The following is a 22,720-nucleotide window of genomic DNA, read 5'->3' on the forward strand; positions in this document are numbered from 1 at the left end:
CGAGTCACCTAGTTTATGCTCATGCGATGCAAACGTTGATTACAAGATTAGGGTTGTCAATCGTAACACGTAACACCGTAAAGCTCCTAAGACCCTTGAAAAGTCCTCACTCTCAATTAACAGTGCCGTTTTAAAGGAAGCTAACTGTAGCGTCTACTAAGTGGATCTTACTCGCTAGAACTCTCTCACAGTTATGAGGTAAGTTATAGTAAATCATGCAAGATTGTGTCACTCAATCATGCAGCATCAGAATTACTTAGGGAAGAAACAAAGTAAAAACAAAACGAATATTAAATAGAAAACTGGAATTGTATAACCAAAGTCGTTTAACACATCCCTAAAATCCTAAGAGTTTAGTTACACATAGTGAAATAAGCTATACACATAGATTGAAGGGAAAGAAATTTTAACATAAAACTAAAGCAATTAAAACCCTTAGGTTGAATCCTTGTCGTTCTTGATGTTCTTGGAATCCTTCTTCAACTCCTTGCACAATGACGTACACTAGCTTTTTGTCTCTGGGAATTATTTTGCAAAAAGAAGCTCTAATTTGATGAAGCTTGAGGTCCTATTTATAGGGGAAAGTCAATCCTCATTGTAGAAGGAAAAGATCTTCAAAATATGGTAAATCTTGGAGCAGATCTAGGGCGAATCGAATTCGCCGCCTTTCTCCGGCAAAACGCCGCACCTTGGCCGGCGGTGGCCAAGTTGGAGTCCAGAGACTCTGTCCTTTCGGCGGCGGACTGCCGCATGACTCCCGGCGGTCGCCGTGCGAGACTCGATTCCAAGCGTGAGTTTCTGACGCGGGCCGCTGCATAACTCTGACCGCCGGGCACCGGCGGTCGCCGTACAAATTTGCGGCTGTCGTCGGTCGCCGTCCGGATTCCAGATTTCCAGACTTTGCGTTTTGACTTCCTTTTTCGGCACAAATATGCACATTTCTTACAAAACACGTCAAAAATACCAAAGTAGAAAAAATATGCAAATAATCGACATGTAAAGTGACTTTGACATAAAAAAACGGACCAAATAATGGCCTTAAAACCGTGCAAAATCCGAGCGTATCAACTCCCCCAAACTTACAATTTTGTTTGTCCTCGAACAAAACAATAAAGACACAAAAATAGACGCACGAAATGCACAAGGACTCGACGCCATAATTGCCTCAAAAGATGAAAGAATAGATTAAGCATGTATTAACGCAATCAAATAAAGCAAAGCTTATTAGTGCACTTTCATTACTCACTCGTAGAACACCTTGAATTCAAGCACTCACATGTGGCAAACATCCAAAGATGGGAAGTGTTCTCTTACTCTGAAAGTATATAAAGGTAATGTGTATAAGCACTCCAATCATGCATCATGCAAAGTTTCCCATAGACTTGTTCAAAGTCTAATCCCTCCTCTACTAGATGTGATTAAGCATCAAAAGTCCGGAAGGTCTTTATCTTTGGTTGTAATGTAGACTCATTGGTAGGTGAGAAATATTTGGCTAAACTGTGACTCAAAATAAAAATATCCCAAGTAGAGTAAATTGACTCCACTTTTCTTAACCCCAAGACACTTTTACCACTTAATTTTTTTAATTTTTTTTTTCTCCTTCAATTCACTTTCCAGTCCCTTGATTTTCTATTTTTCTTTTCTTTTCACAACCTTTCACATTTTTTTTTCTTTTTCAACCTTTCTTTCTTTTTCATACGCATCCTTTCTAGAATCAAGCACATATTTTTAATTTATCTATTTCACAACTTGCACTTTGTTTACACTAAGCACACTACTTTTATAATTTCCTCCTTGTCTTTCCAATTCCTTTACAAAAGATAATAAATAGTAACTAACCCAAGGAATTGTCCCCATTATTTTGACTTCCAAAGAAAAGGCTTAAAGGCTCAAAATTGGCTCCAAAGGAAAAATTTTTGAAAATTTGAGAGCGTAAAAAATTTTGGGTATAAAAGTAGGCTAGAAAAGATGGCCAATCATCCTCCTAAATCAATTTAAACACTATGTAAACTTAGGCAAGACTGGGAGCAAGTTCGAGAAACATATACACGAATGCAGATAAATCACACAAGAAAGAAATTATGGCTCAAATCTCACAAGGTATAAGGCATGATTCAAGGCGAACAAGCAATTCACTAATTATGCACCTTTTCACCAAACCATCAAATAAAACGTCAAGCCAACACTTAAACATAGATGAAATGTATTATCATCGGCAACTCAGTCTAAAGTGTGCCCCTAAGCATGCGTGTTTCTAAGTTCTTCATGTTAAGCTCATAATATGGATTCAAGATAACATTTTTTTAGAACACAAAATTCACCTACGGGGTTTTGAAAAACAAAAACAAAAACTTAAAACAAAAAGAAAAAGAAAACCCTAAAACAAAAACCTAAACTCACGGTCCACCACTTCATCCCCCCAGACTTACTTACAACAAAGTGTAAAATAAATTTGTAGAGTCGTCTGGGACGTGAGTGAACTAATAAAAAGAAAACATACCTTGAAAAATTTCGCGTAGAGGCTTGTCAGGGCAAAAAGTCAAAAAAAATATCAAAAATTCGCGCTGGAGACTGTGCTCAGGTGGCGGTCCGCCGCGGCCCGTCCGGCGGTCGCCGCACAACGTCAGATTGTTCCAGCGAGGTGGCCGACCGCTACTGCGCATGTGGCGGTCGCCACGTAGAGGTCAGAACCTGCAAAAAAAATTTCAAAGCAGAAGTATAAACCAAAATAAACAAAAAAATACTTCAAAACTTTAAACAAAAATTCAAATAAATGGTTGGGTTGCCTCCCAACAAGCGCTTGTCTTCTGTCTTTAGCTTGACGTTCTTTGAAGTTCATGAGTTATCCCCCATCGTGAGGATTCCTTTGGGATGCCTTTGTACCAACAATCTTAGTCTCTGCCACAGTGAATGAAACCAACTTGTTTAGAACTTTCTACCATCATTTGAATTTTCCATTCGAGGTTTTGATCACGTAGATTTCGGGGTCGACTAGATGATGAGGAGGCTTCTTCTTCATCTTCTTCGTCTTGGTTCGTTCCTGCAAAGGAGGCTTATCATGTTTAGGCTTGCCCTTTTTGGGAGCTTGAGGTAAAGGGTTAACAATAAAAATAAAAGGTTGAGAAAGATCCTCCCTTTCTAGTGGCCTATAAGGCTGCTCAACATCGGTGTCTAAATCGGGCTCGGCTGGCGAAGAAATTCCCGGCGGAACGATGTGAGAATCTGCAGCGGACAGCTGAGGATGATCAATGGTGGGCGAGGGGTAATTTGGTTCCTTCTATTTTTCTTTACTCCCTATTGCAGTGGCCAGATTCCTCATATTGTATTCCAATTTCCACAGTTGTGCGACAAGACTTGCCAATCCTTACACGTAACACAAGATTAGGGTTGTCAATCCTAATCTTTACACGTAACACAATAAAGCTCCTAAGACCCTTGAAAAGTCTTCACTCTTAATTAACAGTGCCGTTTTAAAGGAAGCTAACTGTAGCGTCTACTAAGTGGATCTAACTCGTTAGAACTCTCTCACAGTTATGAAGCAAGTTATACTAAATCATGGAAGATTGTGTCACTCAATCATGCAGCATCAGAATTACTTAGGGAAGAAACAAAGTAAAAACAAAATGAATATTAAACTAAAAACTGGAATTGTATAACCAAAATCGTTACTAACACATCCCTATAATCTTATGAGTTTAGTTACACATAGTGAAATAAGCTAAACACATAGATTGAAGGGAAAAAAATTTGAACATAAAACTAAAGCAATTAAAACCCGTAGGTTGAGTCCATGTCGTTCTTGATGTTCTTGGAATCTTTCTTCAACTCCTTGCACAATGACGTACTCTAGCTTTTAGTCTTTGGAAATTATTTTGCAAAAAGAAGCTCTAATTTGATGAAGGTTGAGGTCCTATTCATAGGAGAAAGTCAATCATCATTGTAGAAGGAAAAGATCTTCAAAATATGGTAAATCTTGGAGCTGATCTAGGGCGAATCGAATTCGCCGCCTTTCTCCGGCGGGCCGCCGCACCTTGGCCGGCGGTCGCCACGTTGGAGTCTAGAGACTCTGTCCTTTCGGCGGCGGACCGCCGCGCCGCACGAATTCCGGCGGTCGCCGGGCGTGAATTGATTCCAAGCGCGAGTTTCCGACGCGGGCCGCTACATAAAGTCAAAAAAAATTCTGAAAATTCGCGCTGGAGACTGTGCTCAGGTGGCTGTCAGCCGCGACATGTCCAGCAGTCGCCGCACAACGTCAGATTGTTCCAGCGAGCAGGTGGCGGACCGCCGTTGCGCATGTGGCGGTCTCCACGTAGAGGTCAGAACCTGCAAAAAATTTTTCAAAGCAGAAGTATAAACCAAAACAAAAAAAAATACTTCAAAACATTAAACAAAAATTCAAATAAATGGTTGGGTTTTCTCCCATCAAGCGCTTGTCTTCCGTCTTTAGCTTGACGTTCTTTGATGTTCATGATTTATCCTCCATCATGAGGATTCCTTTGGGATGCCTTTGTACCAACAATCTTAGTCTCTACCACAGTGAAGGGAACCAACTTGTTGAGAAATTTCTTCCATCATTTGAATTTTCCATTCGAGGTTTTGATCACGTAGATTTTGGGATCGACTAGATGATGAGGAGGCTTCTTCTTCTTGGTTCGTTCCTGCAAAGGGACTTATCATGCTTAGGCTTGCCCTTTTTGGAGGTAAAGGGTTAACAACAAAAATAAAAGGTTGAGAAAGATCCTCCCCTTCTAGTGGCCTATAAGGCTTCGACATGTCGGTCACTTAAGCATCGCGCTTTCCATGTTGTAGGTAGACGTTCCTCCTGTCAGCAATAAAAGGAATTAACATTATAGAGAGAGAGGGTTTGAAATAATTAACCACTGTTTTGTTCAGCCCATCTTTTTCATCTTCATGGGGAAGGATGGTCATGGTGTCAGAGCTAGGAAACTGTGATTTTGGGGAAGGCGGCGGACCGCTGCAAAGTGGTGCAGCGGCCGCTGGCGGCTGCTCAACATCGGTGTCTAAATCGGGCTCGGCTGGCGAAGAAATTCCCGGCGGAACGATGTGAGAATCTGCAGCGGACAGCTGAGGATGATCAACGGTGGGCGAGGGGTAAGTTGGTTCCTTCTCTTTTTCTTTACTCCCTATTGCAGTGGCCAGATTCCTCATATTGTATTCCAATTCCCACACTTGTGCGACAAGACTTGCCAATCCTTGCTCTAAAAGGTCGGTGTTTCTTCCAAATTCATCAACCTCTGATTGGTCACCTTCCTATTTTCTTGTACCTCGATGATGCAAATTTCTAACAATTCCTCCCATTTGGCGCGGGGCTGTTCCTCCTTTTCTTCTTCAATGATCGATTTTTCTTCAAAACATGGAAGTATTGCTTTAGTTATCTTCTTGCTAATATTTTCGAGTCCTTCATTGATCTGTTTGCATTTATTCTCCATGGACTTCATTGTGTTTTCCATTCTAATTTTTCTCCCTTATTGTATACTCTCCTCTCTGTGTCTTTCAAGTTCTTGTAGTATGAATTCAAGTCCACGGCACCTTTGCTCGAATTCTTCATTGGTAGTGTATGCCCATGTCAGCTGTCTCCAATATTGAAACGCATCTATTGTTGCGCTCCTTGCTCTCCTCAAGTACCTCAATAAAAATCAAAAGGAAAAATAAAATTAAATAATATTACACTCTAAATTAGTATAATCAACCTTTCTACAATATCAGCTTAAAGCAAGAATACTCCCCGGCAACGGTGCCAAAAACTTAATGCACTATTTTTTAGCACTATTAATACCTGCAAGTATACAAACTAGAAATAGTATAGCTAAAGGTCAGTACCGGATATCGAACAATGTGTATGTCCAATGGCATGATTTTGTGGAGGATGTCCGCCGTCGTTTTGACCCGTCGTGCTTTCGAATTTTATTGGTTTGACCGCGAAGCTGACACAAACAGGGACATTGACGGATTACAACAACAAATTTGAGACAATGCTGAATCGTGTTCGCGGATTGCCTGAGTCTACTCTTCTACCTATATATGTGGAAGGTCTTCAACAGCCGGTCAAAAATCAGGTCCGACATCAGTATCCGTCCTCTGTGGCGTTGGCGATGGCGTTGGCGGTGGAATATGATAGTTGCCTAGAAAAACCCACGTCCTCGGCTGGTTTTCAACGTCGCACATGGACACCCCGAGAGAACCGCCGTATCCTCAATAGCACAACACCCTCTCAACCGGAGGTTCCCGATAATGCGAAGCCCGCACAGCTGAAGGCGTCGCCATACTCGTGCTTACCGGTCATTCGTTTTTCTGCAGCGGAAAAGGCAGAGCGAAGGCGTAAGAATTTATGCTGCTATTGCCTAGAGAAATACACTCCTACACATGTGTGAAACAAAACTTTTTTGGCTTATATGGGGGTGGACGAGGATCTGGATGAGGATGAAGAGATGCAGCCGGAGCCTTCGGATGATGCAGAGGTTATCACGGCAGACCTATCCCACATCTACGCCTTGGAGGGCAAACACTGTTCGGATGCTATTGAGTTGCAGGGTACGATTGGTGCGACGCAGGTGCTCATATTGGTGGATACAGGAAGCACCCATGATTTTTTACACCCCCGTGTGGCTGAGAAATTGGCGCTGCCATTAAAACCAGTCAAACCATTTCGCGTGTATGTTGGCAATGGAGAATCGCTGCTTTGCTCGCACGCAAGCATAAGGACCAGGTTGGTAGCTCAGAATAGAGTGTTTTTGGTTAACTTACACATTTTGCCGGTGCATGGTAGGGATGTTATTCTAGGCATGGCGTGGTTGAAATCGTTGGGACGTGTCACAAGCGATTATGAACAGGGCACGTTGGAATTTATGAGAAATGAAAAACCAATCTGTTTGCGGATTCCTCCGCAGCTGCCGGGCGAGGTGTTAGTCAGGTCGTTTTCAGCTCTGATGACGATGCACGGCGAGGAGAATGTGATTGAAATAGTAGTTGTACTGCCGCGCCTACAAACTCTCGCAGTGGCTGACCCGATACAATTTCCGGCCGAATTACCAACTGCCATTCGAGAGGTTTTGGAGTCTCATACACCGGTTTTCACAGTACCTGCAGGCTGCAGGGATGCCGCCGGCCCGATTTTGTGACCACAGGATTCATCTTCTTCCGCACACAAAGCCAGTCAATTTGCGCCCTTACCGATATCCATATTTTCAGAAGAATGAGATCGAGAGGCAAGTCCGGGAAATGTTGGACACCGGGATTATTCGGCCAAGTTGCAGTTCTTTTTCTTCTCCAGTATTATTGATTAGAAAGAAAGAGGGGTCTTTCCACTTCTGCATTGATTACCGCTCTCTGAATGGAGCCACGGTCCCAGATCATTTTCCCATACCGACGTCTGATGAAGTTTTTGATGAGTTAGGAGAGGCTCGTTTCTTCACGATGTTGGATTTACGCTCAGGTTACCATCAGATCAGGATGCATGAGGATGATGTGTTCAAGACTGCTTTTCGTACACATGATGGCCATTTTGAATTCTTGGTAATGCCGTTTGGTTTGACGAATGCTCCATCAACTCTTCAGGCCGCTATGAATGTAATTTTTCGCCCGATTCTAAGGAAGTTTGTGTTTGTGTTCTTCGACGATATTCTGATTTATAGTCCGTGTTTGGAAACACATGCATCACATCTTAATGAGGTTCTATCGATCCTGGCAGCCCATAAGTTTTTTGTTAAATTATCCAAGTGCTCTTTTTGCAGCTCGACGGTGGATTATTTGGGACACTTGATTTCTGATGGACACCTTAAGGCAGATCCAAGTAAGATTGAGGCGATGGTGGCTTGGCCTGTCCCGACTACAGTCAAGCAGCTTCGCGGGTTTTTGGGTCTCACAGGTTACTACCGCCGTTTCATCACGAATTATGCAGTGATTGCGGGGCCTTTAACAGATTTATTAAAGAAGGATGCTTTTTCTTGGTGTCCTTCTGTAGCAGAGAGTTTTCAGGCGTTGAAGTCGGCTATGACATCAACTCCAGTGTTGAGATTACCTAATTTTGATCGTACTTTTTATTTGGAGACAGACGCCTCGGATTTTGGAATAGGTGCAGTGTGGCTTCAGGATAACCATCCGTTAGCCTTCTTCAGCAAGAAATTGGGGCCTCGTCGATGCGTAACTTCAACTTATCATAAGGAGCTCTATGCCATAGTAGAGGTTGTACAAAAGTGGCGTCAATATCTATTGGGTTGTGAGTTTGTAATTAGAAGTGATCAAAAGAGTCTCAGGAAGTTGTTGCAGCAGGTCATTCAGACACCTGACCAACAATTGTATGCTCGGAAATTGATGGGATTTAAATTCAGGATTGAGTACAAGACTGGGGCTTCAAATCGTGTCGCTGATGCTTTGTCAAGCAGGGACATGGAGGGTGGTACAGCTCTCAAGGAGACAATGTTGACCGACTCGCGGCCGGAGGTGGCAACATCTAACAGCGCGCTAACCGAGTCAGGCACAGCAGCGATGCTGGACGATCAAGCACTGTTCATGGCAATTTGTCACACTATACCGGATGTTTTGGATTTGATTCGGGTAGAGTCGAGTTCGGCCAAAGACATGTAAGACTTGCGGGCTGCAATAGAGGCGGGCACAGCTGACCGTCGTTTGACATTTAAAGATGGTTGATTTATTTTCAGAACCGGATATTTGTGGAATCCTCATCGGCAGTTCGGTCAACCTTGCTTTATGAGCATCACAGTACGCCTTCAGCTGGGCATCCGGGCATGGATCGGACGTTTAAGCATTTAGCTACTGTTTTCTATTGGAAAGGAATGCGAAAGGAAGTGAAGGCATTTGTGGAATCTTGTTTTGAATGCCAAACAACTAAGTATTCGACTCAGAAACCTGCGGGCTTGATGCAACCTTTACCGATCCCATCGCAAGTCTGGGAGGATGTATTGATGGATTTCATCACAAGTCTTCCTCAATCAAGAGGTTTCATAGTCATTATGGTAGTTGTTGATCGTTTATCGAAGTATGCTCACTTCGCACCACTGCCGACAAGCTTTAATGCCTTGCGCGTTGCTAACCTCTTCATCGATACGGTGGTCAAGCATCACGGTTTTCTGAAGACCTTGGTGTCGGATAGAGATTCAGTATTTCTTAATGATATATGGGAAGAGATGTTACGTTTAAGTGGTACCAAGATTCACTTCACAACGGCGTATCATCCGCAGTCGGACGGTCAAACGGAGGTGAGAAATTGAGGGCTAGAGCAATATATGCGAGCGTTTACAGCGGATCGCCCCAATAAATGGGCGAACTTTCTACCTTGGGTGGAATTGGCGCTCAATTGTTTTCATCATGAAGGTTTGGGGGTATCTCCGTTTACAACGCTTTATGGCCGTGACCCTCCATTACTCGTAGCGGCTCCTCCATCGACGCGAACTCCACCTTATGTTGATGTGAGCATTTGACAACGTGAGGAATTGTTGGTGGCGTTGCGAAAAAACCTTGAGAAAGCACAGCAACGGATGAGGAATTCGGCCAACAAGCATCGCAGGCACGTCGAGTTTGAAGTAGGAGAACTAGTTTTATTAAAGTTGCAGCTGTACTGGCAGTTTTCTGTAGCTAAACCGTTATCCTCAAAGTTGTCGCGTCGATACTACGGCCCCTTTGAAGTAATTGAGCGTATCGGGTCGGTAGCCTATTGTCTAAAGTTGCCGGAGGGAAGGCGGGTCCATAACGTCTTCCATGTGAGTCTACTGCGTCCCTTTGTTGATGATACAACATTTCTGGGAAAAGAGTTGCCCCCAATTATGGGCTCCTTTTCGGGTTTTCTTTGTTGATTCTTTCCTGAATCGTAGGTCGAATCAACCCTAGGGTCCTCAGTATTTAAAGGCCTTGTTATTTCTGTTCGTTTTTATGAAATAACAACTTTGCCTTATTTTTGTCTTTTATTTTCGCTACAAAACTGTCAATTTTGGGTGGATCTTCGAGGTTCTACGTCCTCGCGACTCAAGCTGTCATTCGTATCCTTGTTGAGAGTTCAAACCTCTTAACACAATTCCACAACCGGAAGCTCAAATTCTTTCCCTAACGCCGTGGTCTGCGCATTCGACGACGTGCAGCCCCAGCGTGAGCGCTGGCTGCACGTCCTTATCGAATGTGCCCTCGTCGTCGTTCTTAATCCCTTCTTCGTTATAGTGACCAAACAAAGAAATCATGCATTCAAGCAATTGATGGGGTTTGGTGCCCCTTGCACAGCGGAAGACTTGTACAAAACAAATAAATCAGACACGGATCTATTTGACCGATTATGCGATTAATCAATTCACATGTTAAACAGATAATTGCATGCTAGAACGCAAATAATTCATGCTCAAAGAAAGTTAATCCTAAAACATGAATTCTACGGTTTAGAGTTACCAATTTGATTCTCCAAAGAATCGACGATTGCTCGCGTCTTCTTCACGTGATGATTTTCAATACTAGACCACGGATCTTCTGACTGGTTCCCGAACTGTATCTCGATATCAGGGTGGGTTGATCTTATCAAAATACTAGGGGAACAAAAATTTCTACTACTAATTAATTGATTCTGTCTCTCCTTTATTCTCCTATTTATATTATGTTCTTATTGGGCCCAGTCAGGGATCTATGGAAGGTTTTGGATATGGGCTCCCCCAATTAGCTTTTTACTAATTAAATTGAACCCATAATTTAATACAAGCTTATATTGGAATATTACGAGCAGCCACTACAGAAGTAATATTGCACTCCCCATCCAAATCCGAAATTACAAGTAATCCGGGTTTCCGTTATTTATATTATTTATTTCCCGCACTTAAGATGTAAATGTCCATTAATTAATTAATGTCTGCTATGGACTTAATTAATTAACATCTTATTAATTCAAAGAGTGGACTTAGCAAGAAACACTTATTTATTATTCATAGAGTAATAAAACTCCAACTGGCCAGTTTTCCGAATAATAAAACCTTGTTCAAGCTCCTCTTGAGGACATTATCAAATGAGACTCACCTCGTGCATGATTCAACATAATAGCAATCCTAGCATCGCTAGATATTAATCACCACTACCCAATATATCAGGATTATTGGGTTGCGAAAAACCCGCACCATTTGATAAGTCAAAGTAGTGCATAATCAATACCGTATGCTCAATGCTAACATATGTAGATTAAGAAATAGTTATTTATCAAGACCTAGTCTTTCAGTAGATAACATAAAGATACGTCTTGCTATTAGATCCATTCAGTGCTATACCGCACTAACGTCATCTTATTTCAGTAAGGCTTAGAAATAATCGGTTAGACATAGCAACCTTTCACGATAGGTAGTCTAAGCCTATCTGGGTTGTGAAATTCTTCTTTTTCTTTTGCAAAGCATTGCATAGAACCGAGTGTGTTACCTTAATGTGGACGACGCCCACAACCAGTCTACTAAGCAAAAGACTTAGACTTTGTTTGCTTCTTATGCATTTAAATGTTTATAAAACATCTTATAAATGCACAAGCAAACACAATGTAATAATATATTGATTCTATTCGTGTGAAACTGCTCGAATAATACTGAATCGGGTTAAAAGTGGATTATAGAGTTTTACGTATACAAGCAAGATTCTATTCGAGCGAAACTTGCTCGAAACATGCTTTTCAGTATACCAAACCTAACATATGGATCTGTTGGTATGGATCACGGGTGTTCACCTAGGGATCATGCTCATATATTGAGTCTCGTGTGTGGCTAGGAAAGTCGGGTTAATTGGTTAGACCCCCTCTCGGGTGCATCTAACGCGTTGATCGGTCTCTAATGTCGGAGTCTCCTCCCTACACTTCAAGACCGACTCCTAAAACCTACGGACCCAAGCCCTCTCTCTAGCTATGCATCTCTCGACAACATAAAACGCACGGAGTTGTTGATTATTTAACAATCTAACTAAGCATGTCTCAATGACAATGATTAGAACAAGACATATCCAATTGGTAGCTAAGCAATTAGACAATGAAAAAGCACAATAACCAAAAAAATCACCACAAAAGAGTTAGATAAGCATAAATCAAGGTTTAACCCATGGATTCCATACAAACTTCACCAATATCCCTAATAAAGACTTAGCTACTCATAGTGGAAGCTAAAACAAAAGAATATACAAGAACAACAAAAGAAAACATAGTAGAAATGGAAAATAGAACTCCCTAAGGTGGACTTGATGTTGGGGAGAATCTTCTTCTTCAATCTTTTGAATATGGAAGCCTCCTTGCCTTCAATCCTCTTGAATCTCTCGATTTCACTCTCAATTTTGCAGTGGGGGAAGTTAGGGTTCGTAAATGAGTGACAACCCTTTTATATTCGGAGTGAAAATCAGGATTAAGTGAGCAATTATTCAAAACACCCGGCCGGGTGATCTGTAAGTGACGAAACACCCGACCGAGTTTTCTCCTTAAAGCTTGACTTCTTCAAAACACCCGACCGGGTTTTCCGGGTAATAGGAAACATCCGGGTAATAGGAAACACCCGGTCGGGTTTTCTCTCTAGAATCCTCCTCTAAATTCAGCTTCGGCTTTTTTATACCTGTTTTCATCACAAAACTACGACAAACCCATTAACTCACCTAATTAGTGTATACGTGGTGAAAAACCTGTATTAAACATCTTAAATCATCAAAAGCACTCTCTAATCACCCATAAAACAATCCTAAACTATGAGTTTGTCACCAAACTTTATGATCTATCTTAATCTATTACTTTTTATTTTCTGTATTTTTTGTATATGTAGGATATTCTTTATATTCTTTATTTACCACATCCAAAACATTTCTCTTTTTAAAATTTTCCTCAGTTACAACGGAAAGAAATAAAAGAAAATGTTGCTTGACAACTATTGAAAATTGAAATAGAAAAACCCAAAAATATATAAATCCTAACATTTTTAGTTTTAATAAAGCCAACTAACTTATTTGTTCCATTTATCTTTTAAAGTATATAAGGATATTTCCGCGATCTTTGGGATGCTTGCGGTGATTACTGACACGACTGATTCGATAAAAGTATACCTAATTTTTCACCTATAATATCACTAGGTCTAATTAATGTACCCGCATTCTTCGGGGTGCTTGCGACGCTTCTTGATACGAAAAAAATACACCTTATTTTTCACCTATAATAATATAACATCTAATTAATATAGCACTACATTAAATTTTTCACAACATAAAATTTACTTAAATCTTATTCTCTCAAAAAATTCTAATAAAGTGACATATAAACATAACTTTATCTGAATTCACATCAATCAAACAATTAAGAAAAGTATCAAAGTCATGATATTATTGTATTATTTTAAAAATTACCAAATTTGTGGATTTATTCGACAATTTACTATAAATAAAGTTAATTCCCCAAGCATGAGAAGAACCTAGTTACACATGTGTATCTATCGTAATATTTGATCTTAAATCTTTATTTTGTGTATATATGTTATTTCTATAATCTCTACTATTACCATGTACAAAACTATTCTCTTCAAAATTAATTTTTCCCAATTTAAAAAGAAAAAAAAAGAATGAAATAGTTATTTGACATTTTATAAATTGAATCCTCCCAACAAACTAGGTTCCATCAACTTTTATGATTTTACAAATATTTTGGTTTTAAATTAAAGCAATTAAATTATAATGTGAATTCATGTTCTGCGTAAAAATTAACAATTCTAATCATATACTATAAAACGAGAAAAAATAGATGAAGATCGAACTGTATTAACTGTTTTTATCCTCTTTAAATTTTAAGCAACCTGTCCACCCTCGTAATTTTGTGTGAATAGGATGGTCATAAAATATTTAAAAGAGTGATTTGCCTAAATTATAACATCCAATCAATATATCATATAGATATAGTGCGAGAGTAAAAATAAATACTTCATGTCTGCATCCATCCTACTCTAAGTAGAACATTTGCTTTTTTGAATGTGATTTTATGTAGCGTTATCTTTTGAGGATAAAGTAAGAGAGATGAAAAAGTAAAAAAGTGATATTTCCATTTTAAAAAATGTGTCATTTAGAATGAAACATCCCAAAAAAGAAAATGTGTCACCTGGAATGAGACGAATGAAGTATAGTTATATATCAACCCTCATACAATAAATGTAATTACACGTCAATACTATATAAAATAAATATAATCACTTGTCAATAAATATAATTAGTTGTCACTACGTATATGTTTGGTTTTAGTTAATGACATGTAAAATAAAACGATTTAACAAAGGGGTCAATGAAATTCTAGATCAAAGGTAGGAGCAATACGATATAAAGCCTACTTTATCAAAAGATTTTCTACGCCCACTTAAAATAATACTCCATCCGATTCCACTACAGTTAACTTATTTTTTATTTTGAATAGTTTCGTAATAACAGATTCATTTCTATATATAAATAATAATTGATTTATTTTACCTTTACTAACAGCTCGACTTTTTCTACTTTTTTATTTATTCTTGAAAGGAGGTCGTCTGTGTAGCCGAAAATTTTGCCCAATTATTCTATTGAGCCCAATTCGAAATCCATTTGTTTGAGCCCAAGTAGTAGTACTATTTTTTTTTTCTAGACCTACTTGTGTTGACGTGAAAACCGCATGTATTATTCCTCTCAACAATCGGTTTTGGCCATGATATGCATCGCCTAAGTAGGAATATATTAGTCTCTTTCCAACAGAACACAACAGTACAATCCACCCGATACATTTATACCCACGACTCCACGATTTCATCTGATTCAATGAGTTTCCACAATTTTCACAATTACTTTCATTCAATACCAAAGAATCGAAATATTATGGGAAAGACCGAGACTTGGGAGAGAAGAACAGTCAGCGGCCGCGAACTGAGGCTGTCCAGTGATGACTGGAGATGTCAGCGTGAAACCGCACGAGGAAGATGAAGGGAGATGTTGGCGGCAGTGGTGCTGTGTTTTGACGGCGACAACAGGTGAAGATGAAGGGAGATGTCGGTTAAGGGAGCAGCGGCACTGGCATCCGGTGTGCGAACAGCAGCGGCTGCTCAAAGCGGCGTCGGTGGAGGTGACGGCGGCGGACAGCACCGGGCTGAACTCAGCAGCAGCTGGCACGGCTGCTTGGCTGAACGGCGGTGACAGCAGACCGGAAACTATGGCGGCTAGACTTCGGCGGAGGAGTGGCGATAATGTGAATCTTATAGATTGAAGACTCATGAATTTGCCCCTGACTTTTTCTTGTAAATAAACCCAACAAATAAACTAGATAAACCAAGAAATGGAACAAGAAAAAAGGATAAAAGGATAGAGGAAGGATTAGTGTTATGATTTAGGTGAAGAACACGAAAGAAATCCCAAAGACACTTTCACACAAACACCTAATGGCTCCGCAAACTAGCGACACAAGAACTAGCAAGCATACCTTTACAATCAACCTTAGCCCGACAAAAGATCGAATGCAACCCGAAGGAATTTGATAAGTCTTCAAAAGATGAAGAAGGTGAGCTCTCAAATATGGAGAAATTGTCTCTTACAAATATTCAAAAGCTAATGACAAAAACCCTAGACATGGGTATTTATACTAGAGGTTAAAAGTGCAAAACAAAAGAGGAAAATTTGAGCAAAATTCGCAAATTGCACAAAACGCCCGGTTCGGGCGTTTTTCTTCTACAGACCGGGCATATTTTCTGTGGTCGGGCGTTTTGCTTGTTGGACTGCGCGGCTTTTGTAAAACGACCATAACTTCCTCGTCCGGGCTCCGATCGAGGCGTGTAAGGTACTCACGCGAAGCTATTTCGACGATGAAGACAATGGTGGTCTTAGAAGAGCATTTGGACACCATCTTAATAGGCAAATTCTGATTTGAGTCAGACCTCCGCATCCGGCTTGGCTCCTTGCCATATCTCCACCTTCTTTTCGGACCCCAATCAACCCATGGCCCACGATGTCGTTGTATCCTATGATTGTGAATATCCGGATTCACATCATCCTCTCCTTCTTTGTGAAAGGACTTGTCCTCAAATCCGGTTCTTCGATTATTCTCTAGGACACCCGGATTCACATCATCCCCTCCTTCTTTTGAAGGATTTGTCCTCAAATCCCGATCAAGTACACCAACAAAATCGAGCGAGTCCAAATCAAATATCATAGTATCGTGCAAGAGGTTGATTTCACTTCAGAACCAAAAAGACATTTCACTAGAAGGAGATGTTTCTCACAATCATAATCAACGAACCAACCATCACATTCAAAATCAAATTTGGCAATGAGAACAAAGGACACCTCCATCTTAAGATTATTTTCTTGAATCTTACAAGGAATCATACCAAGTAAAGAATCAAGGTTGTCAACATGATGTTCACTTAATAACTCCAACACTTTGAAGAAGTGATAAAACTATTATACATATCATGTAGGGTATGCTCACCACAAGGAACCTTGTAAAACACCACATGAATCTTGTAAAACATAACATCAATCAACATAAGGAACTTATCGAAATAAGTCCCTTGCAATTGCTCTAACAATTTCAAGACATGATCACACACATGAGAACAATGCATTATTATGACTTTAATCACAACATAACCCACAAAAGACATGTGAGTGGAAAAGTCCTTCACAAAACGACCATAGAACATCCCGATCCCATTGAAAGGTCTAACCATTTTGCAATGAAAATATAGCAAATACCAAGATCTAAAGTCATCAACAATTTCAATTATCTTGGTCCTACTATTCTCATCCACATATTTATGAAACTTAAAATTACGAACAAGGGAAGACTTAGACACCTTAGTATACAAGGAAGCCATTTCATCTTTCAAGTTAGAATCCACAATCGAAACAACATGCTTATCAATGCTTGGATTTCTCAAGAAGGGATCAACATATGATGCAAAGATGAAATTAGCATTCAACGATTCAAGCTCTTGATGCCACGAATCACCAATGACGAAGCTATCATCACAAGTCGGCTTTGCAAAATCAATCTTATTCACATGTGTCACTCTTGAATTTACAAAATCACGCTTTAAGTACAAGATAGACTCAACATGGTTCAAAGCAATTTTCCAAAGAAAATTATTGTCCAACACATCAATCTTATCTAAGCACTTCAAAGAAACATCACAAGAAAGCAAGGATAGTGTACTTGAACCTTGGACAATGAGTGATTCATCTTGACATTTCTTCCATGAGCTTATAACCGGTAAGAAGTTACTCGGTACATCCACAACTCGAGGTTCACATTCCAATCCTTCTAATTTATGTTTCAAAAATCCATCAAAGAGAAAAAACATGTTAAAAGAGTTAGTGAAATAAGGGTTTTTCTCCTCACCAAGGGCAAAAAGGATAGGGTGATTTAGAGCCCTCCCAAGGTTGATCTTAGAATCTAACAAACAACTTTTTTTTCTCACATGCTTGTAGTTTTTCTCTCTTGGTTGTGTTGATTCGCACTCACCCCCACCACTCTCTCTTGGCTTTTGCATCTCACTTTTTAGCCTTTTCTCACACTCTATATTTTCTTCTCTCTCTTGCTCATTCCTCAAGTACTCATTTACTTTAGCAATCTCATTTGGCTTCATTTCAATGCTCAATACTTGAAGGGCTTTTAATTGATCACACTCGTCCTCGGCTTCCACCATGCTAGACACACCATCATTGAAAGTTGGGAGAGCGTTTTCTCCATGTACGGCCGTGGAAGACTCTTCTTCATCATCATCGGCAACAAAATCCACTCTATGCTTGACATGCTCTTTAACAAAGTGGTTAACATCGCCACACTTATTTTGATACAAGCTCTTTGAAGGAGTAAAGTTGGATGACAACAACGATGAAACCTTCGTGTGATAGCTAGGATGAGATAGGTTCACCTTCTTTGGTGGGATGCTTCTTCGGCTTGTGTCTCCACCACAATTTCGAGGGCTTGAGCTCTCCCTTGATTTACTTGAGACTTCCTCCCCCATTAACCACTCATGCACCTTAAGATGACCATGATCCTTCATCCTATTAGAGTGAGACTCTCCATAGAACTTTGGTACTCGTTCGCTTCTACTCCCTCTATCAATTTCATCATCATGGTACCTTGACTTGTAGCCACTATTACCATGGTATGCCGTAAAGCCCCCTTGAATAGAATTCATGATTTCCCGCACCTCGTGCATCTCCTTCATGATTGAGGAAAACATCTCTTTGAGGGTGTCGTCGGATGTGGACGCGATGTCGTCCCCATCCTCCCTTCTTGGCGAATTGTACCTAGAATTCCTCGTGTGTGGTGGCATTTTCGGGTACCTACAAAGAAGATAAAAAGGACTAGGGACACATCCCTTTTGTTAGTAACAAAAACAACGCACACACCCAAGAATGGAGATTTTAGTGAGGAGCTCACTTCCCGACCCACAAAGTATGTCCCCAATTCCCCAAACTCACGCCCAATGTCTGTCGAAAGGTTTAGAGATTTAGTGGCTAGATACTCTCCCTCACTTGCTCTCGATGATGTAATCCCAAGGGTTGCACAAATAGCACAAACAAGATACACAACTAGGCAAGTGAAAACTAGTTCAAGAAGCCACAAGATTAGTGAAAGTGGGGTGCAAGGCCAAAGGGACAAAACAACAAACAATTTGTGTGCACAATTTCAACCAACAACAATAGACCAAACAATTGATGAAATTTTGGCCTACAACTTTTAGACAATCAAATTGACGTACCCAAGAACACATATATCAATTTATAGCTAAATCCCACGGATAGAACTTGAGATCTCTTTTTTTTTGACAAATTTTCTAACAATTTCACTCTTTTTTTTTTGACTCTTTTTTTTTTTTTTTCCTTACAAGAACAAGAACCAATGGCTCTTGATACCAAATAATGTGAATCTTATAGATTGAAGACTCATGAATTTGTCCCGGACTTATTCTTGTAAATAAACCCAACAAATAAACTAGATAAACCAAGAAATGGAAAAGGAAAAAAGGATAAAAGGATAGAGGATGGATTAGTGTTATGATTTAGGTGAAGAACAAGAAATAAATCCCAAAGGCACTTTCACACAAACACCTAATGGCTCCGCAAACTAGCGACACAAGAACTAGCAAGCATACCTTTACAATCAACCTTAGACCGGCAAAAGATCGAATGCAACCCGAAGGAATTTGATAAGTCTTCAAAAGATGAAGAAGGTGAGCTCTCAAATATGGAGAAATTGTCTCTTACAAATATTCAAAAGCTAATGACAAAAACCCTAGATATGGATATTTATACTAGAGGTTAAAAGTGCAAAACAAAAGAGGAAAAATGAGCAAAATTCGCAAATTGCACAAAACGCCCGGGTCGGGCGTTTTGCTTCTACAGGCCGGGCATATTTTCTGTGGTCGGGCGTTTTGCTTGTTGGACTGCGCGGCTTTTGTAAAACGACCATAACTTCCTCGTCTGGGCTCCGATCGAGGCGTGTAAGGTACTCACGCGAAGCTATTTTGACGATGAAGACAATGGTGGTCTTAGAAGAGCATTTGGACACCATCTTAATAGGAAAATTCTGATTTGAGTCAGACCTCCGCATCCGGCTTGGCTCCTTGCCACATCTCCACCTTCTTTTCGGACCCCAATCAACCCATGGCCATCTATGTCGTTGCATCCTATGATTGTGAATATCCGGATTCACATCATCCTCTCCTTCTTTGTGAAAGGACTTGTCCTCAAATCCGGTTCTTCGATTATTCTCTAGGACACCCGGATTCACATCATCCCCTCCTTTTTTTGAAGGATTTGTCCTCAAATCCTGATCAAGTACACCTACAAAATCGAGCGAGTCCAAATCAAATATCATAGTATCGTGCAAGAGGTTGATTTCACTTCAGAACCAAAAAGACATTTCACTAGAAGGAGATGTTTCTCACAATCATAATCAACGAACCAACCATCACATTCAAAATCAAATTTGGCAATGAGAACAAAGGACACCTCCATCTTAAGATTATTTTCTTGAATCTTACAAGGAATCATACCAAGTAAAGAATCAAGGTTGTGAACATGATGTTCACTTAATAACTCCAACACTTTGAAGAAGTGATAAAACTATTATACATATCATGTAGGGTTTGCTCACCACAAGGAACCTTGTAAAACACCACATGAATCTTGTAAAACATAACATCAATCAACATAAGGAACTTATCGAAATAAGTCCCTTGCAATTGCTCTAACAATTTCAAGACATGATCACACACACGAGAACAATGCATTATTATGACTTTAATCACAACATAACCCACAAAAGACATGTGAGTGGAAAAGTCCTTCACAAAACGACCATAGAACATCCCGATCCCATTGAAAGGTCTAACCATTTTGCAATGAAAATATAGCAAATACCAAGATCTAAAGTCATCAACAATTTCAATTATCTTGGTCCTACTATTCTCATCCACATATTTATGAAACTTAAAATTACGAACAAGGGAAGACTTAGACACCTTAGTATACAAGGAAGCCATTTCATCTTTCAAGTTAGAATCCACAATCGAAACAACATGCTTATCAATGCTTGGATTTCTCAAGAAGGGATCAACATATGATGCAAAGATGAACTTAGCATTCAAAGATTCAAGCTCTTGATGCCACGAATCACCAATGACGAAGCTATCATCATAAGTCGGCTTTACAAAATCAATCTTATTCACATGTGTTACTCTTGAATTTACAAAATCACGCTTTAAGTACAAGATAGACTCAACATGGTTCAAAGTAATTTTCCAAAGAAAATTAATTGTCCAACACATCAATCTTATCTAAGCACTTCAAAGAAACATCACAAGAAAGCAAGGATAGTGTACTTGAACCTTGGACAATGAGTGATTCATCTTGACATTTCTTCCATGAGCTTATAACCGGTAAGAAGTTACTCGGTACATCCACAACTCGAGGTTCACATTCCAATCCTTCTAATTTATGTTTCAAAAATCCATCAAAGAGAAAAAACATGTTAAAAGAGTTAGTGAAATAAGGGTTGTTCTCCTTACCAAGGGCAAAAAGGATAGGGTGATTTTGAGCCCTCCTAAAGTTGATCTTAGAATCTAACAGCAACTTTTTTTTCTCACATGCTTGTAGTTTTTCTCTCTTGGTTGTGTTGATTCGCACTCACCCCCACCACTCTCTCTTAGCTTTTGCATCTCACTTTTTAGCGTTTTCTCACACTCTATATTTTCTTTTCTCTCTTGCTCATTCCTCAAGTACTCATTTACTTTAGCAATCTCATTTGGCTTCGTTTCAATGCTTAATACTTGAAGGGCTTTTAATTGATCACACTCGTCTTCGTGATACGACCTCACTTGGTGGACCTATGACGAGAGCCATGACGAGGCGGCTACGGGATGGACTCGCAACTTTCATTCAAAAGTTCAAGCGGGAGGAGCCTAGGAGGACGGATGAGCCAAAGTTGAGGATCATGCTGAAGAACGAGGGCCGGCCGGAGATTTCAGAAGAAACGCCCGGGTCGGGCGAATTGCCTGAGGACGCGAGGAGGACGCCCGGCCGGGCGTTTCGCGCCCCCGGCTCAGTGTGGAAATTCGCCCGGGAACAGGGAAAACGCCCGGGCCGGGCATTTTGGCCTGTGATAAATGCCCGACCGGGCGATTCTGCCGTTTTTAGATTTTGTGGGCCAACTTTCTATTTTTGGACCCTTAGTATAAAAACCTCTTGATGTTATTCCATTTCCTTAGATTTTTGCTGAATTAAAGTTTCTACCCTAGAGAGTTTCCACTTTGAGGATTGTATCCAATTCCTTCCTTGAAGGTTGCTTGTTTCTATATTTGATTGATTCAAGTAGAGGTATTCATCAATGGAGTGTATCCATTGAGTAGTGGAGCCAAGGGGTGATAGAGCTAATGAAAGTTGCCTAGGGTTGTCTCCATCTTTTTGGTTAAGGTCCTATGGTTGTAGCTCTCTTATCTCATCTTTATACACATGCTTTCCATTCCAAATCTTCCATCCATTCTTGTTTAGATTCAATTTTTGTTGGTTGGATCTTTATTATCTTGTGTCTTGTGTTGATAAATTGAAAATCAATCTCACAAAAATAGTTAGATCAAGCATCATTAATTGGGTAATCCTTGGGAAATGGATCATAAAATACATGGATCCACATCATTTTGTATCTAGAGCCTAGTACCCACTAGGTGTTTGATCTTTTGTTGCTTTGGGTTGGGTTATTTTTCCTTTTGGTCTTTTGTTTTTGCTCTGTTTTGTTGGGATGATCGGATTGATCAATTGTTCTTAGATTAAGCTGAAATTTGGTTTGTATGATCTATGTTATGTGACCTACGTACCTGCAAAATTTTATCAAAAAATTCCTTCATTTGCCTAGTTAACCGTGGAGATTAACATCATTGCCCTGTTTTGGCATAGTTGGGGAAAACCATACAAAACATATCCAATCATCAAATCTAGCTATATATGGCTATTTTTCCCTTGATCTAGAGTTGTTTGGGAATCTATCCACTAAAATTCATCCAAATTGGGCACGGGGATCAATACCAAAAAATTTCATAAATATCAGCCAGATTTCAGCATAAAGCTTCATCCCATGTCTTGTGTTCTTTAGTGTGTGTGTTTGCTCTAGGCCTAGTTTTCTTTGCTTTCATATGTTTAATCATTATTACTTTGGTATTTACTACTTGGTGTCCATATATTCTTGAGGTGTATACCT

General features: G+C 40.0%; 2 pseudogenes; both read right to left on the reverse strand.

Moving 5' to 3' along the window:
* Positions 1-15,392: 15,392 nt before the first annotated feature.
* LOC148934238 (uncharacterized) lies at positions 15,393-17,315 on the reverse strand (annotated as a pseudogene).
* Positions 17,316-17,377: 62 nt separating this feature from the next.
* Positions 17,378-20,997, reverse strand: LOC148934239 (uncharacterized; annotated as a pseudogene).
* Between the last annotated feature and the right edge of the window lie 1,723 nt (positions 20,998-22,720).

This window comes from Salvia hispanica, chromosome 1 (genome assembly GCF_029641045.1).
Source record: "Salvia hispanica isolate PSC_SH4W2 chromosome 1, Shi_PSC_v1, whole genome shotgun sequence".
Classification (NCBI taxonomy): domain Eukaryota; kingdom Viridiplantae; phylum Streptophyta; class Magnoliopsida; order Lamiales; family Lamiaceae; genus Salvia; species Salvia hispanica.